We start from the raw sequence: 19,989 nt of genomic DNA, 5'->3' as shown, positions 1-19,989 counted from the left end.
AAAAAGACCTACACAAGTCTTCTACACAGGACTGACTTCTGCATCCAGCACCCACGCCGTCAGAAAGTGGCTCTCAATTAGTCCAACTGTGTTTCTTGACTCAGTTCTATCAGCATATGAAATGTGAAATAAATGGAGAAGATGCAGAAAATACGCAGCAGGTCGTGCAGCATCTGTGGAGAGGGGAACAGAGTTAACATTTCAGGTGCCTTGAGCCACCAGTACCTGGAACTCGGAGTGGCAGAAGGAGGAAGAATGAGACGACAACACTCACAGTCCACCTATATTAAAGGGATAGGGAGACAGAGTTTAGAAAATACTTACCAACACAACTCCAGTAAAACATGCCAGGAGGAAAAGGGGGAGCAGTGTGTGTACCTGCCCTGATAGCCCCCTGCCCAGGCCTGTCAGTCAAACCCCCCACTCCTCCCAGTCCACAGCTCAACCTAGCAGCTTGCAGCTTCCTGCACCTTGAGCCAGTCCTACTCAGGTGTGGCCCAGTCCAAGAGGAGTCTTTGTGGGAGTGGGGGGACCTCCTGCCCTGTGCTATGTCCCAAATGGTTCCTCCCTTCCCCTCCCCTCCCCCAGGCCCCTTTATAACAGAGATCAGTTTCCTTTAAAGTTTTGTCCTTTGATGTTACAGTTTATTATTCTTTTTGGGCCTCCTTATCTCGAGAGACAATGGATACGCGCCTGGAGGTGGTCAGTGGTTTGTGAAGCAGCGCCTGGAGTGGCTATAAAGGCCAATTCTGGAGTGACAGGCTCTTCCACAGGTGCTGCAGAGAAATTTGTTTGTTGGGGCTGTTGCACAGTTGGCTCTCCCCTTGCGCCTCTGTCTTTTTTCCTGCCAACTACTAAGTCTCTTCGACTCGCCACAATTTAGCCCTGTCTTTATGGCTGCCCGCCAGCTCTGGCGAATGCTGGCAACTGACTCCCACGACTTGTGATCAATGTCACACGATTTCATGTCGCGTTTGCAGACGTCTTTATAACGGAGACATGGACGGCCGGTGGGTCTGATACCAGTGGCGAGCTCGCTGTACAATGTGTCTTTGGGGATCCTGCCATCTTCCATGCGGCTCACATGGCCAAGCCATCTCAAGCGCCGCTGACTCAGTAGTGTGTATAAGCTGGGGATGTTGGCCGCTTCAAGGACTTCTGTGTTGGAGATATAGTCCTGCCACCTGATGCCAAGTATTCTCCGAAGGCAGCGAAGATGGAATGAATTGAGATGTCGCTCTTGGCTGGCATACGTTGTCCAGGCCTCGCTGCCGTAGAGCAAGGTACTGAGGACACAGGCCTGATACACTCGGACTTTTGTGTTCCGTGTCAGTGCGCCATTTTCCCACACTCTCTTGGCCAGTCTGAACATAGCAGTGGAAGCCTTACCCATGCGCTTGTTGATTTCTGCATCTAGAGACAGGTTACTGGTGATAGTTGAGCCTAGGTAGGTGAACTCTTGAACCACTTCCAGAGCGTGGTCGCCAATATTGATGGATGGAGCATTTCTGACATCCTGCCCCATGATGTTCGTTTTCTTGAGGCTGATGGTTAGGCCAAATTCATTGCAGGCAGACGCAAACCTGTCGATGAGACTCTGCAGGCATTCTTCAGTGTGAGATGTTAAAGCAGCATCGTCAGCAAAGAGGAGTTCTCTGATGAGGACTTTCCGTACTTTGGACTTCGCTCTTAGACGGGCAAGGTTGAACAACCTGCCCCCTGATCTTGTGTGGAGGAAAATTCCTTCTTCAGAGGATTTGAACGCATGTGAAAGCAGCAGGGAGAAGAAAATCCCAAAAAGTGTGGGTGCGAGAACACAGCCCTGTTTCACACCACTCAGGATAGGAAAGGGCTCTGATGAGGAGCCACCATGTTGAATTGTGCCTTTCATATTGTCATGGAATGAGGTGATGATACTTAGTAGCTTTGGTGGACATCCGATCTTTTCTAGTAGTCTGAAGAGACCACGTCTGCTGACGAGGTCAAAGGCTTTGGTGAGATCAATGAAAGCAATGTAGAGGGGCATCTGTTGTTCACGGCATTTCTCCTGTATCTGACGAAGGGAGAACAGCATGTCAATAGTCGATCTCTCTGCACGAAAGCCACACTGTGCCTCAGGGTAGACGCGCTCGGCCAGCTTCTGGAGCCTGTTCAGAGCGACTCGAGCAAAGACTTTCCCCACTATGCTGAGCAGGGAGATTCCACGGTAGTTGTTGCAGTCACCGCGGTCACCTTTGTTTTTATAGAGGGTGATGATGTTGGCATCGCGCATGTCCTGGGGTACTGCTCCCTCGTCCCAGCACAGGCATAGCAGTTCATGTAGTGCTGAGAGTATAGCAGGCTTGGCACTCTTGATTATTTCAGGGGTAATGCTGTCCTTCCCAGGGGCTTTTCCGCTGGCTAGGGAATCAATGGCATCACTGAGTTCCGATTTGGTTGGCTGTATGTCCAGCTCATCCATGACTGGTAGAGGCTGGGCTGCATTGAGGGCAGTCTCAGTGACAGCATTCTCCCTGGAGTACAGTTCTAGGTAGTGCTCAACCCAGCGGTCCATCTGTTTGCGTTGGTCAGTGATTATGTCCCCCGATTTAGATTTGAGGGGGGTGATCTTCTTGATGGTTGGCCCAAGAGCTCTCTTCATGCCATCATACATTCCTCTGATGTTTCCGGTGTCTGAGGCCAGCTGAATATGGTTGCATAGGTGTTGCCAGTAGTCGTTTGCGCAACGCCGAGCTGTTCTTTGTGCAGTACTTCTGGCTGCTTTAAGTGCTGCGGATGTTAAATCGCTGGGGGCTTTCTTGTAGTTCAAAAGTGCAATGCGCTTAGCGGCTATGACAGGTTCCAGCTCTTCATTATGAGATTGAAACCAGTCTGCATTTCTCTTCGCACTTTTGCCGTAGGTGGTCAAAGCTGACTCATAGATGGCGTCTCTGATGTGGGCCCACTTGGTCTCAGCATCCCCTGTGGGAGTGTTTTGAAGGGCTGTTACAAGTGAATTTAGAAATTTTTGTAACAGCTGTGGGTGAGAAATTCTGCTTATTATTTTATTATTAGATCCTCCAAAAGAGCTGGGAAGCTGGCGGCCGTTAACCTGGGCCTGTCGCCAGAAAAATCCACGCAGCTGCCTCCCCGCTCGGTACAAAGCGGCGACCGGGAGCTTTTTATCGGGGGATGTTGAGGCCGTTTCTTAAGTCTGCCCGCGCACCTGTCAGCTCAATTACTCCCTCCACCCACCTGCCGCTTCCCAACAACTCACCAAGGTCTCTCTGCCACCATCACTCGCACTGCGCATGCTCCAAACACTGCCGCATTGCGCCTGCGCACTGAGAATGTTGGGTAAAATCCCAGTGCGAGCGGTGAGGGACCGTTGAGCGGTAATTGAATAGTGTGACTGAAGTGGCATTCAGGTTTGACTTTCATCCTCTTTTTATGTGTCAAATTGAGCAACACTATCTTTACTTTTGGCCATTGTTTGAAAATAAGGGTTCGTCCATTTAAGACATGATTTTTTTTCCTTTCTGAGGTTGTTTTGTCTTTGCTCCTCCTGCTGGTGATTGGTTTGTTGTTACTGGCAGCGGCCTGTGACATCACAGACTGTGAGGCTGCATTTGCGCATGTGCCGGCAGTGCGTCACCTATTGGTTGACTTGAGCAAGCGCGCCCTAGATTTAAAATGGTTCGGAAAAGAAGCAGATTATTGAGGGGAAATGTCCCTAGACTGAGGGTCGTTAAGGTTTGGACCGGATTGTCTGAAAGGATGGTGCAATCAGACTCCATAGGAGCTTTCAGAAGGCAGTTAGCCATGGCCTTGAAGAGGACTAATTTCCAGGGTGATGGGGAAAAGCTGGCTTGTGGGGTTAAACTGACAGTTCTTTCAAAGAGCCGGCACAGGCTCGGTGGCTGGACAGGCCTCTGTGCTGTAAAATTCACTGATTCCATCTTGATACAAACACAACTGAGCACAACACAAAGACAATAATTCCCCAAAATATATTCAGGGCAATTCGCGAATGCTTGAATTAAAAAGGAAACTCCCGACTGAGCTATGATGACTGGTTAAGGTGTTGGATTGGAAATCCTCTCGGGCTTCCCTCTGCAGGTTCAAACCCTGCTCAAAGTGAATTTGATTCTGCTTTCTTTAGTTGGCTGCCTGGCGGGATTACTGACTCTCAAACTGTTCAGAATAACATCTACTGTGTTCTATTAAAATGATTGATGCTTAGCTCCTTTTTCTAATTGGTAACATTAAAATTTATTGGCATCAATTAGGTATTGTGGACTTAGTACAAACTAAACACAATATAAAAATGAGTGAGAAATAAACACTGAAAAAAGCAAGAAAATATGTTTTAATAACATCCTTGCAACGTTTTGAAGGAAAATGACACCTTTAGCCAATGATTGAGAACACCATTTGAACCAGATTTCTGTGTGTAAAATGATCACGGTAGAACTCCAGAACTATGGGCGGCACAGTGGTTAGCACCGCAGCCTCACAGCTCCAGCGACCCGGGCTTGGTTCTGGGTACTGCCTATGTGAAGTTTGCAAGTTCACCCTGTGACTGCATGGGTTTCTGCCAGGTGCTCTGGTTTCCTCCGACAGCCAAAGACTTGCAGGTTGATAGCTAAATATTGGCCCTAGTGTAGGTAGGTGGTAGGAGAATTGAGGGAAGTTGGGGATGTGGTAAGGAATATGGGTTAATGTCTTCTCTTTGGCCTCCTTATCTCGAGAGACAATGGATACGCGCCTGGAGGTGATCAGTGGTGTGTGGAGCAGCGCCTGGAGTGGCTATAAAGGCCAATTCTAGAGTGACAGGCTCATCCACAGGTGCTGCAGAAAAATTTGTTTGTCGGGGCTGTTACACAGTTGGCTCTCCCCTTGCGCTTCTGTCTTTTTTCCTGCCAACTGCTAAGTCTCTTCGACTCGCCACACTTTAGCCCCGCCTTTATGGCTGCCCGCCAGCTCTGGCGAACGCTGGCAACTGACTCCCACGACTTGTGTTCAATGTCACAGGACTTCATGTCGCGTTTGCAGACGTCTTTAAAGCGGAGAAATGGACGGCCGGTGGGTCTGATACCAGTGGCGAGCTCGCTGTACAATGTGTCTTTGGGGATCCTGCCATCTTCCATGCGGCTCACATGGCCAAGCCATCTCAAGCGCTGCTGACTCAGTAGTGTGTATAAGCTGGGGATGTTGGCCGCCTCGAGGAGTTCTGTAGGATTAATGTAGGATTAGTATAAATGGTGGTTGATGGTCGGCACAGACTCAGTGGGCCGAAGGGCCTGTTTCAGTGCTGTATTAACTCAAATCTTCATAGAATCAGAGAAATTTACAGCATTGAAGGCAGCCATTTGGCCAATCGTGGCTGCGCCAGTTCTTGCTCTGTAACCTTGTAGGTTAGGGCACTTCAAGTGCACATCCAAGTACTTTTTAAATGTTCTGAGGGTTTTTGCCTCTACCACCTTCCCAGACAGTGAGTTCCAGATCTCCACCAATCTTTGGGTGGAAACATTTCCCCTCGAATCCCCTCTAAACCTCCTACCTCTTATATAGCTCCTGGTTATGGACCCCTGAACCAAGGGGAATGGGTCCTTCCTATCCACTCCAGGTAGACCCCTCATAATTTTGTACATTCAAGTAGGTCTCCCCTCAGCCTCCTCTGTTCCAAAGAAAACAACCCTCACCTATCCAGTCTTTCCTCGTAACTAAAATTCTTCAGACCAGGTGACATCCTCATGAATCTCCATTGTACCCTATCTAATGCAATCACATCTTTCCTGCAATGCGATGACCAGAACTGCACACAGTACAGCAGCTATGGTGAACCAATGTTTTATATGATTCCAGCATAACCCCCTGCAATAATATTCTATACCTTGGCTAATAAAGGCAACTATCCCATATGCCTCCTGGACCACCTTATGTAACTGTCCAGCTGTTGTGGTTCCTTCTGTCCTTTCACACAAACTCACCAATCACTCAGGCAGGACTGGTAAACTATATTGTGAGTGCTTTATTCGAGGATTTCAGTACATACATATTGCTGGATAGTTCTTACTCGTATGTCTTACTTAGTCAACTAACATATTACAACTCTTGTGTCACATGGCAGGTGATATCATATCCTGCCTGATGTATACAGATTATGGACATACCCACTTGAAGACAAAGAACAGTACAGCACAGGAACAGGCCATTCGGCCCTCCAAGCCTGCGCCAATCTTGATGCCTGCCTAAACTAAAACCTTCTGCATTTCCGGGGACCGTATTCCTCTATTCCCATCCTATTCATGTATTTGTCAAGATGCCTCTTAAAAGTCATTATCGTACCTGCTTCCACCATTTCCCCCGGCAGCAAGTTCCAGGCACTCACCACCCTCTGTGTAAAGAACTTGCCTCGCACATCCGCTCTAAACTTTGCCCCTCTCACCTTAAACCTATGTTCCCTAGTAACTGACACTTCCACCCTGGGAAAAAGCTTCTGACTATCCACTCTGTCCATGCCGCTCATAACTTTGTATACCTCTATCATGTCACCCCTTCACCTCCGTCGTTCCAGTGAAAACAATCCGAGTTTATCCAACCTCTCCTCATAGCTAATACTCTCCAGACCAGGCAACATCCTGGTAAACCTCCTCTGTACCCTCTCCAAAGCCTCCACGTCCTTCTGGTAGTGTGGCGACCAGAATTGCACGCAATATTCTAAGTGTGGCCTGACTAAGGTTCTGTACAGCTGCAACATGACTTGCCAATTTTTATACTCTATGCCCCGACCGATGAAGGCAACATGCCGTATGCCTTCTTGACTACCTTATCCACCTGCGTTGTCACTTTCAGTGACCTGTGGACCTGTACGCCCAGATCTCTCTGCCTGTCAATACTCCTAAGGGTTCTGCCATTTACTGTATACCTGCCACCTGCACTCGACCTTCCAAAATGCATTACCTCACATTTGTCCGGATTAAACTGCATCTGCCATTTCTCCGCCCAAGTCTCCAACTGATCTATATCCTGCTGTATCCTCTGACAACCGTCATCATTATCCGCAACTCCACTAACCTTTGTGTCGTCCGCAAACTTACTAATCAGACCAGCTACATTTTCCTCCAAATCAGCTGAAATAGCTAAGGTTTGTTGACAGCCAAGGTCATATGAAGTGGCAACACATTACACAGAAATCGATTACAATTGAGGGAAATGTTCAATTATACAATACCCAGCAGTTCAATCAGCAATACAACACATTCAAAGGTGAGAGTTGAACATAGCACTGTGGAAGAACATGGTGAAGACAAACAACGCATTATCGTTTTACAAGAAAGCGAACCACCTATGAATCAAGACCAATGTGATGAGACTTGTAAACTTGTAAAGTTCTGAACTCACAATGCACAAAAATTTTACTGTAATGGAAATAGAGTTATCTGTTTAGGTATTATAAATGTCTAATTTGAACATTAGAAAAAAAAGGGGATGTTGTAGAATGTCTAAAGTGAGTACTTTGCATCAGTATTCACGAAAGAGAAGGACTTGGTGGATGATGAGCCTAGGGAAGGGAGTGTAGATAGTTTCAGTCATCTCATTATCAATAAGGAGGAGGTGTTGGGTGTCTTGCAAAGTATTAAGGTAGATAAGTCCCCAATGCCTGATGGAATCTGCCCTAGAATACTGAGGGAGGCAAGGGAAGAAATTGCTGGGGCCTTGACAGAAATCTTTGCATCCTCATTGGCTACAGGTGAGGTCCCAGAGGACTGGAGAATAGCCAATGTTGTTCCTTTGTTTAAGAAGGGTAGCAAGGATAATCCAGGAAATTATAGACCGGTGAGCCTTACGTCAGTGGTAGGGAAATTATTAGAGAGCATTCTTCGGGACAGGATTTACTCCCATTTGGAAACAAACAAACTTATTAGCGAGAGGCAGCATGGTTTTGTGAAGGGGAGGTCGTGTCTCACTAATTTGATTGAGTTTTTTGAGGAAGTGACAAAGATGATTGATGAAGGAAGGGCAGTGGATGTTATCTATACAGACTTCAGTAAAGCCTTTGACAAGGTCCCTCATGGCAGACTGATACAAAAGGTGAAGTCACACGGGATCAGAGGTGAGCTGGCAAGATGGATACAGAACTGGCTCGGTCATAGAAGACAGAGGGTATCAGTGGATGGGTGTTTTTCTGAATGGAGGGATGTGACTAGTGGTGTTCCGCAGGGAAAAGTGCTGGGACGTTTGCTGTTTGTAGTATATATAAATGATTTGGAGGAAAATGTAGCTGATCTGATTAATACGCTTGCGGATGACACAAAGGTTGGTGGAGTTGCGAATAATGATGAGGATTGTCAGAGGATACAGCAGGATATAGATCGGTTGGAGACTTGGGAGGAGAAATGGCCGATGGAGTTTAATCCGGACAAATGTGAGGTAATGCATTTTGGAAGGTCTAGTGCAGGTGGCAGGTATACAGTAAATGGCAGAACCCTTAGGAGTATTGACAGGCAGAGAGATCTGGGCGTACAGGTCCACAGGTCACTGAAAGTGGCAACGCAGGTGGATAAGGTAGTCAAGAAGGCATACGGCATGCTTGCCTTCATCGGTCGGGGCATAGAGTATAAAAATTGGCAAGTCATGTTGCAGCTATACAGAACCTTAGTTAGGCCACACTTAGAATATTGCGTGCAATTCTGGTCGCCTCACTACCAGAAGGACATGGGGGCTTTGGAGAGAGTACAGAGGAGGTTTACCAGGTCTGGAGGGCATTAGCTATGAGGAGAGGTTGGAAAAACTTGGATTGTTTTCACTGGAACGACGGAGGTGGAGGGGCGACATGATAGAGGTTTACAAAGTTATGAGCGGCATGAATAGTCAGAAGCTTTTTCCCAGGGTGGAAGAGTCAGTTACTAGGCAACATAGGTTTAAGGTGCGAGGGGCAAAGTTTAGAGGGGATGTGCGAGGCAAGTTTGTTTACACAGAGGGTGGTGAGTGCCTCGAACTTACTGCCAGGGGAGGCGGTGGAAGCAGATACGCAAGTGACGTTTAAGAGACATCTTGACAAATAAATGAATAGGAAGGGAATAGAGGGATATGGGCCCCGGAAGTGAGAAGGTGTTGGTTTAGGCAGGCATCAAGATCGGCGCAGGCTTGGAGGGCCGAATGGCCTGTTCCTGTGCTGTACTGTTCTTTGAAACCAGGTTCCCTCTGTCGGATGTAGAACCCAAACTTTTTGTCCTATGGTCAAACTTGACAATTCTTTACCTGCATGCTGATCATGCGTGTCCTTCATCCTCCCCTGTTTTTCCAGTAACTCATCTCCTACAACTGTCAACTTGGATAGGTGGTGGCTTGGAAGAGTCGTTTGGTCTTGGCTCCCAAACATGAGTTCAGCAGGTGAGGATAAACTTGTCCTCAGTGGTGTTGTCCTTAGATGTAGCATTGTGACCTGGAAGTCCTGCTTTGTTTTCCGGCGTTTAATAATCAAAGACTTAACAATACGAACCAAACGCTCTGCTAAGCTGTTTGATTGAGGATAATGCAGTGACGACGTAATGCGATCAATGCCCCACTTCACACACATGTCTTGAAATGGCTTGATCACGTACTGAGGACTGTTGCCTGAGACAACTTCTTGTGGCATCCCAAACAAACTGAAAACAGCACTCAGTGTACTAGCAAAGGCTGCACTTGATGTATTGTGTAGTTACCGAAATATCAGAAACTTGGAAAATAGTCCGTCACTGGTAAAAAATCATCACTACAAACACTATATCGGTCAGTGGCCATTCTGGTCCATGGGTGTGATAGAATCTCGTGAGATATAATGACTCCTTGTGCTCGCTTGGCTGGTGTGCCTGACATGCCTCACACATTCTCAGAGCCTTCTCTATATCACTGGTCAGTATATGGTTTCCTTCGCCAGACATCTAGTGCGCTCAATGCCCATGTGAGCCTGGTGTAATTGCAGCAGAATGTCTGATAGGAGTGACTTAGGTATTAATTAGAACCTGTCTACCCTTGAATATAACACCTTTGGATATTCCAAATTCATCTTGGTAGGCCCAAAATGGAAAATGGTCTTCCGGTTTCGTGGACTTCTTGTCGTGCATCAGGCCAACCTTTGATTATAGTTTTTCATAGTGTCTGGAATACTAGGTCTTTGGGTGTCTCTTCTTGAAATTGTTGACATTTGTGTTGCCCAAAATCATCAAATCAACTTGTAACACATCTTTGACTGCTGTAGCTAATGACTCGATTTGCAGATCCAATTAAACATACCTGGAACCATTCTGGTAAATTTCCTCTTCACCCTTTCAAGGACCCTCATGTCCTTCCTGATGTATGGTGACCAGAATGGGATGCAATACTCCAATTGGGGCCTAACCAGAGCTTTATAAAGGTTCAGCATAACTTCCCTGCTTTTGTAGTCAATGCCTCTATTATGAAGCCCAAGATCCCATATGCTTTACTAACCACTCTCTCAATATGTCCTGCCACCTTCAATATGTCTTATATGTTTCAATCAAGTCACCTCTTACTCTTCTAAATTCCAGCCGATACAAGCATAGCCTGTCCAATCTTTCCTCATAAGACAGGCCACCCATTCCAGGTGTTAGTCTAGTAAACCTTCTCAGTACTGCCTCCTTTCTTAAATCCCACAGTACTCCAGATGTGATCTCACCAATGCCCTGTATAGCTGAAGCATAGCCTCCCTACTTTTGTATTCAATTCCCCTTGTGATAAACGATAACATTCCATTAGCTTTCCTAATTACGTGCTGTACCTGCATACTACGACTCTATGACTAACCTTTTGCGATTCATGCACTAGGGCATCCAGATCCCTCTGCAGCTCAGAGCTCTGCAATCTCTCACCATTTAGATAATATGCTTCTTTTTTATTCTTCCTGCCAAAGTGGTCAATTTCACACTTTCCCACACAATACTCCATTTGCCAGGTCTTTGCCCTCTCACTTAACCTATCTATATCCCTTTGTAGCCTCTTTATATCCTCTTCACAAGTTACTTTCCTACCTTTCTTTGTGTCATCAGCAAATTTAGTAACCATACCTTCGGTCCCTTCATCCAAGTCATTTATATAAATTGTAAAACGTTGAGGCCCCAGCACAGATCCCTGTGGCACCACTCGTTACATCTTGCCAACCAGAAAATGACCCATTTATGCCTACTCTCTGTTTCCTGTTAGCTAGCCAATCTTGTATCCATGCCAATATGTTACCGCCTACAACACGAGCTTTTATTTTCTGCAATAACCTTTGATGTGGCACCTTATTAAATGCCTTCTGAAAATTAAGTACAATACATCCACCGGTTCCCTTTTATCCACAGCACATGTAACTCCCTCAAAGGACTCCAATAAATTGGTTAAACATGATTTCCCTTTCACAAAACCATGATGACTCTGATGATTGATTACCTTGAATTTTTCTAAATGCTCTGCTATAATATCTTTAATAATAGCTTCTAACATTTTCGCTAAGATAGTTGTTAAGTTAACTGGCCTGTAGTTTCCTGCTTTCTGCCTCCCTTTTTGAATAAAGGAATTACATTAACTATTTTTCAATCTAAAGGAACTTTCCCCGAATCTAGGGAATTTTGGAAAATTAAAACTAATGCATCAACTATCTCACTAGCCACTTCTTTTACGACCCTAGGATGAAGTGCATCAGGACCCAGGGATTGTCAGCCCGCAGCTCCAACAATTTGTTCAGAATCACTTCCTTGGTGATTGTAATTTTCTTGAGTTCCTCCCTCCCTTCCATTTCCTAACATACAGCAAATACTGGGATGCTACTTGTATTCTCAATAGTGAAGACCAATACAAAATATCTGTTCAATTCATCTGCCATCTCCTTATTCCATTATTAATTCCCCAAACTCACTTTTTATAGGACCAACATTCACTTTGTTAATTCTTCTTTTTTAAGAATCTATAGAAACTCTTACTATCTGTCTTTGTATTTCTAGCTAGCTTTCTCTCATACTCTAATTATACTTTCCTTATCAATCTTTTAGTCCTTCTTTGCTGTTTTTTATATTCTGTCCAATCTTCTGACCTGCCACCCATCTTTGCGCAATTATAGGCTTTTTCTTTAAGTTTGATACTATTTTTAACTGTTTTAGTTAACCATGGATGGCGGGTCCCACACTTGGAATTTTTATTTTGCATTGAAATGTATCTATTCTGTGTATTCTGAAATATCCCCTTAAATGTCTGCCACTGCATCTCTATTGACCTATCCCTTAACCTGATTTGCCAGTTCACTTTAGCTAGCTCTGCTTTCATGCCCTCATAATTGCCCTTATTTAAGTTTAAAATACTAGTCTTGGACCCGCTCTTCTCTCCCTCAAACTGAATGTAAAATTCAATCATATTGTGATTGCTGCTACCTAGGGGCGCCTTAACTATGAGGTCATTAATTAATCCTAGCTCGTTGCACAATACCAGGTCTAGTATAGCCTGCTCTCTGGTTGGCTCCAGAACGTATTGTTCCAAGAAATTATCCCAAAAACATTTTATGTACTCCTCATCTAGGCTACCTCTGCCCATCTGATTTTTCCAGTCTATATATAGGTTAAAATCCCCTTAATTATCGCTGTACCTTTCTGACAAGCTGCCATTATTTCTTCCTTTATACTCCATTCCACTGTGTGGTTAATGTTAGTTGGGCCTGTACACCACTCCCCCAAGTGACTCCTTGCCTTTATGATTTCTCATCTCTACCCAAACTGCTTCTACATCCTGGTCTCCTGAACTTAGGTCATCCCTCACTATTGCACTAATACCATCATTAATTAACAGAGCTACCCCTCCACCTTTTCCTAGTTTCCTGTCCTTCCTAAATGCCATGTATCCTTCAATATTCAGGTCCCAATCAATGTCGTCCTGCAGCCACATCTCTGTAATGACTATCAGATCATTCTTATTTATTTCTATTTGCGCTCTTAATTCATCTGTTTTGTTTTGAATGCTACGTGCAGATACAGCGCCTTTAGTTGTGTCCTTTTATTATTTTTGTAACCCCTAGCCTTATCTGTTGATTTACTCTTAGATTTGTATGCTCTGTCCCTTCCTGTCACAGTCTGTTTATCATTTCCCATATTAATACTTTTCTCTCTTGCCTTGTCTCTACTCCTTGATTTACCATATCTTCCCAAATTTGATCCCTTACCCCCACTACTCAGTTTAAAATCCTCTCTACTTCCCTAGTTATGCAGCTCGTTAGAACACTGGCCCCAGCATGGTTCAGGTGTAGACTGTCCCAATGGTACAGCCACCACTTTCCCCAGTACTGGTGCCAGTAAAGAGCTGCTCAGGTCAGGAAAAAGAACCCGACCTGAACCTGACCGATCCACAGTGGACCGGAGCCCGACTCGGCTCGAGTCCCTCCAATTTTGCCCTGAGCCTGACCCCACTCGGCCCGACCTGACCATCCCTTTACTTACCTTCTGACTGGGAAGCTCCATGAAGCTGCAGCGCATGCCTGATGACGTCATAGCCATGTCACTCGCTCACTACGCGGACTCAGTTTCATCCCGGACTGCCAGCTCAGCTAAGTTTTTTATTCCTCATACTTACTGGCAGAGCATTTACCATGTGTGTCCGGCCCCTCCCGGCCTGAGCACGACCCAGAGTCGGCCCAACCCGACCCTAGCCCAAAAGCTGGACCCGGAAGAGGGGCCCAACCCGACCTGAACCCGACACGTCGTCGGGGTCCCGTCGGGTTTGGATCGGGTAGCAGGCCTTTAGGTGCCAGTGCCCCACAAACCGGAACGCATTTCTACCACACCAGTCTTTGAGCCACACATTAATTTCTCTGATCTTATTTGCCTAATGCCAGTTTGCACGTGGTTCAGGTAATAATCCAGAAATTATTACCTTTGAGGTTCTGCTTCTTAATATGGTGCCTAGTTCCTCATACTGACTATGCAGAACCTCCTTCCTTGTCCTGCCTATGTTGTTGGTACATGGACCACGACGACTGGATCTTCCCCCTCCCACTGTAAGTTCCTCTCCAGTCCTGAGCAGATGTCCCGAACCCTGGCATCGGGCAGGCAACACAGACGTTTGGACTCTCATTCTTTGCTGCAGAGAACAGTGTCAATCCCCCTAACTGTACTATCCCCTACTACATTCCTTTTTCTCCCTCCGCTTGAATGGCTTCCTGTACCATGGTGCCATGGTCAGCTTGTTCATTCACCCTGCAGCCCCCACTCCCATCCAAACAAGCTGAATGAACCTCAGACCTGTTGGACAATTGCAAAGGCTGAGGCTCCTGCCCTCTGGGTCCCCTTCCCTTCCTCGGCTACAGCCACACTCTCCTGTCCCTGACTACTGACCTAATCAGAAGACTGTATCCTAAGGGATGTGACCGCCTCCTGGTACAAAATGTCCAGGTGACTTTCCCCCACCCTGATGTGTCGCAGTGTCTGCAGCTCGGACTCAGTTCTGTGACTTTGAGGTGAAGCTCTTCGAGCTGCAAACACATACTGCAGACGTGTTTGCCCTGGATTACACTGGCATCCAGGAGCTCCCACATGCTGCAGCCGTGACACATCACCTGTCCGACCATCTTTAATGTGTTTTAATTGCCTACTTAATTATTTTATTAAATTATTTACTTTTATTTTCCTTTTTTAATATATTTTATGAAGCTTACCACGAGTTCCTTTACTATTTTAAACATTAGGGTTAGAATGGTCCTTAATCATTTACCAGATACTCACCAAACCAGTAGCTTCTTCCCTGCTCTCTCTGTTGATTGGGACGTCATTCTATTGTCACTTTTCGATTTTTCCCAACCTCCCTCCTTCTGCTCCTCGGGCTGTGCTCCTCTCTTTGTCTGCCTCCGGTCTCCGACTCTTGTGATTTGGCGTGCTTTTTAAACCTCCGCTCCTTGGGCTATGCTATTCTCTCTGTCTGTCTCTTTATCTAAGAACGGACTATTCTGAATCTGAAAATGAGCACCATGGGATTGTGTTAACCACTGACTTGTTTTCCATTGTTTGTCTGTCAGGTTCGCAATTCAATTTGTTTTGGATATTGAAGAGAATCTCAATTCAAGATGAGAGCGCAATGCACCACTTTTAAAGCAACCAACATATAAAATGGGAGATAGAGATTTTTCAGTACCTGTGCTCCGAAACTAATGCCTTTCAACAAGAAGATCAATGAGAGAATGTGGATAATGGGAGAACAGGAATGCTCCCACACCATTTAAATTTACCATCCATTTTTCAAAGTAAGCGTTCTGTCCACAATGATCAAGTGAAAAAGAAGTTTCTCTCTCTTTATCCTACTAATTCATTTCCTAATACTAAAAAAACTCAATCAAATCACCCATTAACCTCCTATATTCCAAGGAATACAATTCTACTTTATTTAATCTCGCTTCATAATTTAACCATTGGAGCCTTGGTTACATTCTGGATCTGTACTCCCGTTTCCAAGGCCAATGTGTATTCTTTATAAGGTGCCGTGCCCTGAACCAAACACAGTCTAACCAGGATATTGTGTAGCTGTCGCAAAACCTCCCCTGGGGCGGCGCAGTGGTTAGCACCGCAGCCTCACAGCTCCTGCGACCCGGGTTCGAATCTGGGTACTGCCTGTGCGGAGTTTGCAAGTTCTCCCTGTGACCGCGTGGGTTTTCGCCGGGTGCTCCGGTTTCCTCCCACAGCCAAAGACTTGCAGATTGATAGGTGAATTGGCCATTGTAAATTACCCCAAGTATAGGTAGGTGGTAGGGGAATTGAGGGAAGGTGGGGATGTGAGAGGGTAATGGGATTAATGTAGGATTAGTAAAATGGGTGGTTGATGGTCGGCACAGACTCGGTGGGCCGAAGGGCCTGTTTCAGTGCTGTATCTCTAAATAAATAAATATATAACAGAATAGAATCATAGAATAGTTACAGGACAGAACGAGGTCCTTCTGCCCTTCATGTCCCTGCTGGCTCTGTACAAGAGTTACTCAGCTAGTCCCACACACCTGCCTTTTCCAGGTAGCCCTTCAAATGTTTTCTCTTCAGATAAGTACCTGTTTTTTTCTTATTTGTTTATGGGATGTGGGCATCGCTAGCTAGGCCAGAATTTATTGCCCATCCCTAATTGCCCTTGAGAAGGTGGTGATGAGCTGCCTTCGTGAACCTCTGTCGTCCATGTGGGGTAGGTACACCCAGTGCTGTTAGGAAGGGAGTTCTAGGATTTTGACCCAGCGACAGTGAAGGAACAATGATATAGTTCCAAGTCAGCATGGTGTGTGACTTGGAGGGGAACTTGCAGGTGGTGGTGTTCCCATGCATCGGCTGTCCTTGTTCTTCTAGGTAGTAGAGGTCGTGGGTTTGGAAGATGCTGTCTAAGGAGCCTTGGTGTGTTGCTGCAGTGCATCTTGTAAATGGTACACACTGCTGCTACTGTGCGTCGGTGGTGGAGGGAGTGAATGTTCGTGGATGGGGTGCCAATCAAGCAGGCTGCTTTGTCCTGGATGGTGTCGAGCTTCTTGAGTGTTGTTGGAGTTGCACCCATCCAGGCAAGTGGAGAGTATTCCATCACACTCCTGACTTGCGCCTTGTAGATGGTGAACAGTCTTTGGGGAGTCAGGAGGTGAGTTACTTGCTGCAGGATTGCTAGCCTCTGACCTGCTCTTGTAGCCATGGTATTTGGATGGCTACTCCAGTTCAATTTCTGGTCAATGGTAACCCCGCAGGATGTTAATAGTGGGGGATTCAGCCATGGTAATGCCATTGAACACCAAGGGGACATGGTTAAATTCTTGTTGGAGACGGTCGTTGCTTGGTACTTGTGTGTCATGAATGCGACTTGCCACTTATCAGCCGAAGCCCGGTATTGTCCAGGCCTTGCTGCATTTCTCCATGGACTGCTTCAGTATCTGAGGAGTCATGAATGGTGCTGAAAATTGTGCGAATCAGCGAACATCCCCATTTCTGACCTTCTGATTGAAGGAAGGTCATTGATGAAGCAGCTGAAGATGGTTGGGACTAGGCCTCTACCCTGAGGAACTCCTGCATTGATGGCCTGGAGCTGAGATGATGGACCTCCAACAACCACAACCATCCTCCTTTGTGCTAGGTACAACTCCAACCAGCGGAGGGTTTTCCTCCCGATTACTCAAGTATCTGATTGTATTAGAGAGGATACAGAGGATGCGATGATGTTGCCAGGATAGGAAAATTTTAGCTATGAGGAAAGATTGGAAAGAATATGGTGGTTTTCTTCAGCAAAGAGGGGGCGAAGGGGAGATTTAATTGAGGTGTACAAAATTATGATGAGGCCCAGACAGAATGGATAGGAAGGAACTATTTCTGTTAGAAGAGAGGTTAGTAACCAGGGGGCATAGATTTAAGTTGGCTGGTAGAAGGAGAGTTGAGATATTTTTCACCCAGCTCTTTCGTCCATGTTTGAACTAAGGCTGTTATAGGTCAGGATCTGAGTGGCCCTGCAGGAGCCCAAACTGAGCATCACTGAGCAGATTATTGCTAAGCAAGTGTCGTTTTATAGTACTGTCGATGACTCCTTCCATCACTTTACTGATGATTGAAAGTAGACTGATGGGTGGTAATTGGCTGGGTTGGACCTGCTTTTTGTGTACAGGACATACCTGGGCAATTTTCCACATTGCCGGGTAGATGCCGGTGTTGTAGCTGCACTGTAACAGCTTGGCTAGGGGTGCAGCAAGTTCTGGAGCATAGGTCTTCAGTGCTATTGCCAGAATGTTGTCAGAGCCTTTGCAGTATCCAGTGCCGTCAGTCATTTCTTGATAGCATGAGGAGTGAATTGAATTGGCTGAAGACTGGCATCTGTGATGCTGGGGACTTTAGGAAGAGACCGACATGGATCATCCACTCGGCACTTCTGGCTGAAGATTGTTGCAAATGTTTGAGCGTTTTGCACTGATGTGCTGGACTCCTCCATCATTGAGGATGGGGAGATTTGTGGCGCCACCTCCTCCAGTTAGTTGTTTAATTGTCCACCACCATTCACGGCTAGATGTGACAGGACTGCAGAGCTTAGATCTGATCCGTTAGTTATGGGATCTCTTAGCTCTGTCTATCGCATGCTGCTTACGCTGGTTCGCGCACAAGTAGTCCTGGCTTGCAGCTTCACCAGTTTGACACCTCATTTTGAGGTATGCCCGGTACTGCTCCTGGCATGCCCTCCTGCACTCTTCATTGAATCAGGATTGGTTCCCTGGCTTGATGATAATGGTTTAGTGGGGAATATGCCAGGTCATGAGGTTACAGATTGCGGTTGAGTACAATTCTGCTGCTGCTGATGGCTCACAGCGCCTCATTGGATGCCCAGTTTTGCATTGCTAGATCTGTTCGAAATCTAACCCCTTTAGCATGGTGGTAGTGCCACACAACATAATGGAGGGTATCCTCAATGTGAAGACAGGACTTGGTCTCCACAAGGACTGTGCAGTGGTCACTCATAGAACATAGAACATAGAACATACAGCACAGAACAGGCCCTTCGGCCCACAATGTTGTGCCGATCCTTTGTCCTCTGTCAAGGACAATTTAATCTATACCCCATCATTCTCCTTTATCCATATACCTATCCAAAAGCCTTTTGAAAGTCCCTAAAGTTTCTGACTCAACAACTTCCCCGGGCAAGGCATTCCATGCCTCGACCACTCTCTGGGTAAAGAACCTTCCCCTGACATCCCCCTTATATCTCCCACCCTTCACCTTAAATTTATGACCCCTTGTAACGCTTTGCTCCACCCGGGGAAAAAGTTTCTGACTGTCTACCCTATCTATTCCCCTGATCATCTTATAAACCTCTATCATGTCACCCCTCATCCTTCTCCTTTCTAATGAGAAGAGGCCTAGAATGTTCAGCCTTTCCTCGTAAGACTTATTCTCCATTCCAGGCAACATCCTGGTAAATCTCCTCTGCACCCTCTCCAAGGCTTCCACATCCTTCCTAAAATGAGGCGACCAGAACTGCACACAGTACTCCAAATGAGGCCTTACCAAGGTCCTGTACAGCTGCATCATCACCTCACGGCTCTTAAATTCAATCCCTCTGCTAATGAACGCTAACACCCCATATGCCTTCTTCACAGCCCTATCCACTTGAGTTGCAACTTTCAATGATCTATGCACATAGACCCCAAGGTCTCTCTGCTCCTCCACATGCCCAAGAACCCTACCGTTAACCCAGTATTTTGCATTCATGTTTGTCCTTCCAAAATGGACGACCTCACACTTTTCAGGGTTAAACTCCATCTGCCACTTTTCAGCCCAGCACTGCAACCTATCCAAGTCCCTTTGCAGACGACAATAGCCCTCCTCGGTATCCACAACTCCACCAACCTTTGTATCATCTGCAAATTTACTGACCCACCCTTCGACTTCCTCATCCAAGTCGTTAATAAAAATCACAAACAGGAGAGGACCCAGAACTGATCCCTGCGGCACGCCACTGTTAACTGGGCTCCAGGCTGAGTATTTACCATCTAAGACCACTCTCTGCCTTCTATCAGTTAGCCAATTCTTAATCCAACTGGCCACATTCCCCACTATCCCATGCCTCCTGACTTTCTCCATAAGTCTACCATGGGGGACCTTATCAAATGCCTTACTAAAATCCATGTACACCACATCCACTGGTTTACCCTCATCCACTTGCTTGGTCACCTGCTCAAAGAATTCAATCAGGCTTGTGAGGCAAGACCTACCCCTCACAAAACCGTGCTGACTGTCCCGAATCAAGCAGTGTCTTTCCAGATGCTCAGAAATCCTATCCCTCAGCACCTTTTCCATCAACTTGCCTACCACCGAAGTAAGACTAACTGGCCTGTAATTCCCAGGGTTGTTCCTATTCCCTTTCTTGAACAGGGGCACAACATTTGCCACCCTCCAATCACCTGGTACCACCCCCGTCAGCAGAGAAGATGAAAAGATCATTGCCAGCGGCTCTGCAATTTCATCCCTTGCTTCCCATAACATCCTTGGATAT

The 19,989-nt window shown here is 46.2% G+C and overlaps 2 protein-coding genes across 5 annotated transcripts in view; one reads left to right on the top strand and one right to left on the bottom strand.

Moving 5' to 3' along the window:
* LOC137372353 (zinc finger protein 229-like) overlaps positions 1-3,527 on the bottom strand; it is a 106,699-nt gene extending 103,172 nt beyond the window's left edge. The window contains exon 1 of the mRNA XM_068036243.1: positions 3,257-3,527. The gene's annotated coding sequence lies outside the window, so the exon portion shown is untranslated. The remainder of the gene's footprint in view (positions 1-3,256) is intronic.
* Positions 3,296-19,989, top strand: part of LOC137372356 (zinc finger protein 774-like) — a 47,345-nt gene continuing 30,651 nt past the window's right edge. For 2 of the 4 annotated variants that reach the window (XM_068036245.1, XM_068036246.1), the window contains exons 1-2: positions 3,296-3,407; positions 15,023-15,247. The gene's annotated coding sequence lies outside the window, so the exon portion shown is untranslated. Of the gene's footprint in view, positions 3,408-9,292; positions 9,379-15,022; positions 15,248-19,989 lie in introns of all 4 variants that reach the window. The other 2 variants (XM_068036247.1, XM_068036248.1) reach the window with 2 other exon arrangements.

The sequence above is a fragment of the Heterodontus francisci genome, chromosome 7 (genome assembly GCF_036365525.1).
Source record: "Heterodontus francisci isolate sHetFra1 chromosome 7, sHetFra1.hap1, whole genome shotgun sequence".
Classification (NCBI taxonomy): domain Eukaryota; kingdom Metazoa; phylum Chordata; class Chondrichthyes; order Heterodontiformes; family Heterodontidae; genus Heterodontus; species Heterodontus francisci.
The sequence above is the reverse complement of the archived record's forward strand: the minus strand, read 5'-3'. Positions and strand labels throughout refer to the sequence as shown.